Source organism: Callorhinus ursinus, unplaced genomic scaffold (assembly GCF_003265705.2).
Source record: "Callorhinus ursinus isolate GAN/ISIS: 27379988/994484 unplaced genomic scaffold, GSC_fseal_2.0 scaffold52, whole genome shotgun sequence".
In the NCBI taxonomy this organism is placed as follows: domain Eukaryota; kingdom Metazoa; phylum Chordata; class Mammalia; order Carnivora; family Otariidae; genus Callorhinus; species Callorhinus ursinus.
In genome coordinates this window covers 7912596-7919324 of record NW_027397114.1, presented here as the reverse complement: position 1 = coordinate 7919324, position 6729 = coordinate 7912596, and the positions used below count along the sequence as shown (strand labels likewise).

The following is a 6729-nucleotide window of genomic DNA, read 5'->3' as shown; positions in this document are numbered from 1 at the left end:
CACACACACACACACACACACACACACACACACACACACACACACACCCCGCCACAGGACCTTCAAGCCTGGGTCAGAGCAGACCTCACATTCCTCTCCCACCACTTGGGTCGAGATTGTCTCTATAATCTTCTCTTGATTCTATCACCCCGGGAAACCTGAAACAGTCAATCAATCACAGGTACTAAACTATTACTAACCATCAGAGAGGTCTGGTCAGCGAACGCCACAATTAAGGTATATAATCCCTTTTCTTCCAGCAGAGGGGGTATAGCTCAGGGGTAGAGCATTTGACTGCAGATCAAGAGGTCCCTGGTTCAAATCCGGGTGCCCCCTACTGTATTCACTTTTAAGCCCTACTACCCTCAAGATGATGGGAAAGGGATACACTACTAACCAAGCCAGCGTCCCATCCTGTCCATTCTGCAGAGTGTTCTGGGAATAGGGAAAGAAACTACAGCACCAAGGATTTCAGGTGCTAATGCCTGAGTCAACATGAAAACAAAGCAATTACTGTATAAGGCGAGAATGTCTGCAACCAATCTGGAGTCCGTCCAGATCAGTGGTTCTGAAACAATGGTCTGGGGGATTCCTGAGACCCTTTCTAGAAAGAGAAAAGCTAATTGTATAAGGCTACATTGCTTATCTGTTTGAGAACCACTTCTCTGAAGTAAAGAGGTGGCTCAGGGGAGAGCATCCTGGGGTTGCAAAATGGCACAGGGAAGAGATGACATTTGAGCACAGTTTTGAAGAATATGAGGATGAATATGAGTCCTGAAAGCCTAAGCAGTTTGGTGTTGCTGGAGAATGAAGTGTCAGAGGAAAGGTGATTGGAGATGAGCCCAGAGAGAAGGTAAAAGCCATTTCAGGAGGAGACTCCAATGTTACACTAAGGAGCTTGGATTTTATTCTATAAGCCCTAGAAGGCCAGCACGGGGTTTAGCAATGGAATGTTATGGTGAGACACTGATGGTAGCACCAACTAAGAAGACTAATACAAGGAAACCTGGCTGGCTCAGTCGGTAGAGAATGCAATCATTGTTCTTGGGGTTGTGAGTTTGAGCCCCATGTTGGACATAGAGGTTTGGTTTTTTTTTTTTTTTTTTTAAGATTTTATTTATTTAGGGCGCCTGGGTGGCTCAGTTGGTTAAGCGACTGCCTTCAGCTCAGGTCATGATCCTGGAGTCCCGGAATCGAGTCCCACATCGGGCTCCCTGCTCAGCAGGGAGTTTGCTTCTCCCTCTGACCCTCTTCCCTCTCGTGCTCTCTATCTCTCATTCTCTCTCTCTCAAATAAATAAATAAAATCTTTAAAAAAAAAAGATTTTATTTATTTATTCATTTGAGAGAGTGAGAATGAGAGAGAGAGAGAGCACATGAGGGGGGGAGGGTCAGAAGGAGAAGCAGACTCCCCGCTGAACAGGGAGCCCGATGCAGGACTCGATCCCAATACTCCAGGATCATGACCTGAGCCGAAGGCAGTCGCTCAACCAACTGAGCCACCCAGGTGCCCCTGTTTTATTTTGTTTTGTTTTAAAGATTTTATTTATTTATTTGACAGAGTGAGAGAGGGAACACAAGTAGGGGGAGTGGGAGAAGCAGGCCTCCCGCTGAGCATGGAGCTGGATGTGGGGCTCGATTCCAGCACCCTGGGATCATGACCCAAGCCGAAGGCAGCCGCTCAACCGACTGAGCCACACTGGTTCCCCTAGAGTTTACTTTAAAAAGTAAAAAAGAAGAGAAAAATGCAGGCAGAAGAGCAGATCTCCTAGGAAAATGATGATTTGTTTTGGACATGCCAGGTTGGAAGTGCCTGTGGGGTGGAGATATCCCAATCACCATTTCCATATATTGGCGAGAGCTAAGCAGAAATGTCTGCACTGAAGATATAGATGGGGGAGTGATTAGCATATAGACAACAATTGAAGCTATCTGGGCGGACGTGATCACCTAAGGAAATAAAGGAGGAAAGAGCTTAGTGGCTTGGAGCCTGTGCTTTGGAATTAGCCAGGTTTGGGGTGGCATTCCAGCTCTGCCTTTCACAAGCTGTGTGATCTTGGACACATGACTTCACCTTTTCATTTCTCTGTTTTCTCATTGCTAAAATGAGAATAATAATAATACCTACATCCCAGGGTTGTTGGGAGAATCCAAGAAGTCACATTCCAGTAAAATGCTTAACTCAATGACTAGGACTCAGTAACATTCCATAAATAGTAAATTCTATTATTAGCAGCACCATGGAAAACATGGGTGAAGAGTGTTAGGAAGGTGGGAATGATCCCACTGTGAAATGCTGTGGAGGTCAAGTAAGACACTGAAGAGTGTCCTTGGAATTTGAAAATGAGTAGGTCACGGTGACTTTTCTCGCATAATTTTTCAACATATATCATTTCTAGTATAACTTCAGTCATGTAGTAAGGACATAAGCTACAGGGTTCAAGGAATGTGTACATGCAGGAAATAAGGAAGTAGAGACCAATCATTTACCATGAAAATGACCAAAAAAACAATGGCATTGGGAGAATGGGAAGCTGATAGAGAGTTGTAAGGAAAATTTTTAACACCAAAAAAAATGAAAGAAGATAATTCCAGAATAATAGGCAGTATTTTAAATTGAGCAATTGTAGGGACACCTGGGTGCCTCAGTCATTAGGTATCTGCCTTTGGCTCAGGTCATGGTCCCCGGGTCCTGGAATCGAGCCCCGCATCGGGCTCCCTGCTCCACGGGAAGCCTGTTTCTCCCTCTCCCACTCCGCCTGCTTGTGTTCCTTCTCTCGCTTTGTCTTTCTCTGTCAAATAAATAAATAAAATCATTTAAAAAAATAAATTGAGCAAATGTAGCTTTATAAGAAACATCTTTTCCAAATATTTCTAATTTTGCCATAAGTGAATGAAAGCTTCTTCATGCAAGGATGCTGACATATGGAGATGAACGAGATTGACTTCATTTGTTCAGCAGCCATTCAACATGTATTTATTGAGTGAGGCCCTATGCTAAGTGCTAGGGATATACTGTTGAACAAAAAGGTCATGGACCAGCCTTTATGGAGCTTATAGACTAGCTATAGACTTTGCCGGGGGGGGGGCGTGATCCAACAATCTTCAAATATATAGTTATGAATTGTAATAAGCAGTATGAAAGATATGAAAGAAAAATGCAGCATGTTAAGACTTATGACCTAGAAAGAGGGTCAGGGCAGATTTCCCTTAGAGACAGTTAAGCTGAAATCTAAAAAAATCAGTAGGCATGGTGTACATGAAGAGGGTAGGCAGGGTAGAGTACTCCAAGCATGTGTGAGGCCTATGGGTATTCAGGAGCATGGGCAGTATCTGGGACTAAAACTGTTCGTCAGAACAAGAGCAAGCGTGGTGCAAGGTAAGGTTGACAAGGTAATGGGTAATGCCAGATCAGGGCCTAGTAGGCCATGATAATGGATTTTAACTTTGATTTTTTTTTTAAGACTTTATTTATTTGACAGAGAAAGACACAGCGACAGAGGGAACACAAGCAGGGGGAGTGGGAGAGGGAGAAGCAGGCTTCCCGCGGAACAGGGAGCCCGAAGCAGGGCTCGGTCCAGCTCGATCCCAGGATCCTGGGATCATGACCTGAGCCGAAGGCAGACGCTTAACGACTGAGCCACCCAGGTGCCCCTTAACTTTGATTCTAAGAGCACTAAGAAACCACTGGAGGATTTTCAGGAGGGCAACATTGTAATATTTGTATTTCTGAAAAATTATTCCTGGTCATTGTATGAAGAGAGAGTGGGTGGAGGGAGAAACAGAGGTCAGGAGGCATGCTAGGAGGCTTCAGAAGTAGTTTAGGTAAGACATGGACCAGAGCAGTACTAACTAGAGGAGATGGAGAGAAGTAGATAGATGTGACAGACTTTGAGATTTTTTATTTTTTAAGCAATCTCCATGCCAACATGGGACTCAAACTCACAACCCCGAGATCAAGAGTCAAATCTCTACCCACTGAGCCAGCCAGGCACCCTTGTAACAGTTATTGAGAAGACAAACTGAAAAGAACTTGGACAAGAGTCTCAGATGGGACGCCTGGATGGATGGTGGTTCCATTTAACAAGAGAGACTAATTTGGTAAAGAAGTCATATATTGAGAAACACATGAAATTTGGTTGAGAAGTGAAGGAGAGCAAAAAATTGGTAGCTAGAGAAGCTGGCAGGATCAAGTGAAGGCACGTTAAGGGTGATAAGAGAGATTCATAAATGTACAGATATATAGACTTCTTAATGTTGAAGTGCCCAAGAGCTTAGCTCATGGTCTTTATTTGCCCTTACTTTTTTTTTTAGATTTTTTATTTTTAATTAGTCTCTACACCCAACGTTGGGCGCAAACCCACAACCCTGAGATTAAGAGTCCCACCCTCCACATACTGAGCCAGCCAGGCACCCCTACCCTTACTTCTTTATGATCTCATCTACTGTCATGGTTTTAAACATGGTTGACCCTTGAACAACATGGGTTTCAACTGCAATCTCATTTTTTCTTAAAGATTTTATTTATTTATTTGACAGAGAGAGGCAGCCAAAGAGGGAACACGAGCGGGGGGAGTGGGAGAGGGAGAAGCAGGCTTCCGGCCGAGCAGGGAGCCCGATGTGGGGCTCGATCCCAGGACCCTGGGATCATGACCTGAGCTGAAGGCAGACGCTTAACGACTGAGCCACCCAGGCGCCCCTCTTTTTTTTTTTTAAATGCAGTGCAGTACTGTAAATGTATTTTTTCTTCATTTTGATTCCTTAATAATATTTTCTTTTCTCTTTTAAATTGTAAGAATACAGTATTAATACATATGACATATAAAATATGTTGACTGTTTATATTATTGGTAAGGCTTCTGGTCAAAGTAGGCTATTAATAGTTAAGTTTTAGAGGAGTCAAAAGTCATACATGGATTTTTACATGTACAGAGGGGTCGGTGCCCCTAACCCCAGAATCGTTCAAGGGTCAACTGTATACCTATATGCTGACAACTCCCAAATTTACAGCTCCTTCTCTCCAGAACTCCAGGCTAATATGTCCAACTTGTTATCTGAATCTTGTTCAGTTGTCTAATAGACATTTAACTTAACTTATGTCCTATTCTTAACCCCAAACCTGTTCTTTCCATAGTTTTCCTTATCCCAGTTAATGGCAATGCCATCTTCAACTTGCTCAGACCTAAAGCCTTGGAGACATTTTGACTCCTTTCTCTCTTTCACACCCTACATTTTGTTGGCTCTACCTCCAAAACACATCCAGAATCTGACCACATCACATTACCTCTACTGCTACCACTGTAGGGCAAATCACCATCATTTCTTTCCTGGGTATTGCGAGAGCTTCCTAGCACATCTCCTTACTTATAACTTTTCATCCTCTCCCACAGTCTAGCCTCAATTAAAGTGATCCTTCTGATACATTAGTCAGATCGTGTCCCTCCTCTGCTTACGATGGGGCAATTGTTCTCCATTCCAGTCCAAAAATGCCAAAGTCCACAGTGGTGTACAAAGCCCTACACAATCTCATTCCATTACTTCTTTTTTTTTTTTTTTAAGATTTTATTCACTTGACGGAGAGAGAGAGAGAAAGCACAAGCAGGGGGAGTGGCAGGCAGAGAGAGAGGGAGAAGCAGGCTCCCTGCAGAGCAGGGGAACCCAATGTGGGACTTGATCCCAGGACCCTGGGATTATGAACCAAGCTGAAGACAGTTGCCTAACCAACTGAGCTACCCAGGCGCCCTCATTCCATTACTTCTGCCCTTCTCTCCTAGTACTCTTCTCTTCACTTACTCTGTCCAGTCACATCCAGCTTCCTTGCTGGTCCTCATATTGCTCAGGCACACTTCTGCCTTGGGCCTGTTCACTGACTGATGACTATTTCCTGTTTTTCCCAGACATTCATATTGCTAACTCCGTCACCTAAAGTCTTTGCTCTAATAACAACTTCGTCCATGGAGCCCACAGTGACCATATTGTTTCAAATTGCAATTTGCCCCATTCCCACTTCCTGATCCCACCTACTTTGTTCTTTTACTTTTCCATAGTACCCATCATCATCTTATGGATGATACACTGCAGTTATTGTATCTATTTAGTGTTGAACGTCCACTATCATTGCCACCCTAGCAGAATCCTTAAGGGCAAGAATGTTAATCGGACTTTTTTCCCTGATGTAGTCTAACGTATACCCATGACGGTACCTGGCATAAAGCAGGTGCTCAATAAATATTTGAATGTATCGACAAAAGCAAAGAAGCCAGAAGAAGGGGAGGTTGAAGCTGTGAAAGGGGTAACTAATAGACCAAGATCTCTAAAATACAAACGGGTATGGGGCCAAACACACATACATGGAATTATCTGTAGTGGTAGAATGGCACTTACTCAAAACCACATCCTTTTTGTGGGTGGGGGGAGTTTGTTGATTTTTTTTCGCAACCTATTTTTGAACACAATTTGTTTTTTCAATACCACATCTTAACGACACCATTTAGAGCTCTTTCTCGCTCGGTCCCCCACTCCCTGTGTTCTTTGGGGGCCCCTACTCAGCACAGGCGCTTTTAATCAATTCTGAACCTCGAGTGTCCAGCGAAGTTCCTGACACATACACACTACGTGCTCAGAAGAGGTCGTTGGGTAAATTAACCAATGTTTCCGTATCCCCAACTACTTTAGGGCTCGTAAAGAGGAGACTCGGGGCGTCTCTCCCTCCCGCAGCCTTTAACACCCA

At 43.8% G+C, this 6729-nt stretch overlaps 1 non-coding gene across 1 annotated transcript; it reads left to right on the top strand.

Annotated features, from left to right (window-relative positions):
* The first annotated feature begins 264 nt into the window (after nucleotides 1-264).
* On the top strand, nucleotides 265-336 carry TRNAC-GCA (transfer RNA cysteine (anticodon GCA)). The gene has a single exon. It is a non-coding gene; the product is annotated as a tRNA-Cys (tRNA).
* Nucleotides 337-6729: the final 6393 nt, after the last annotated feature.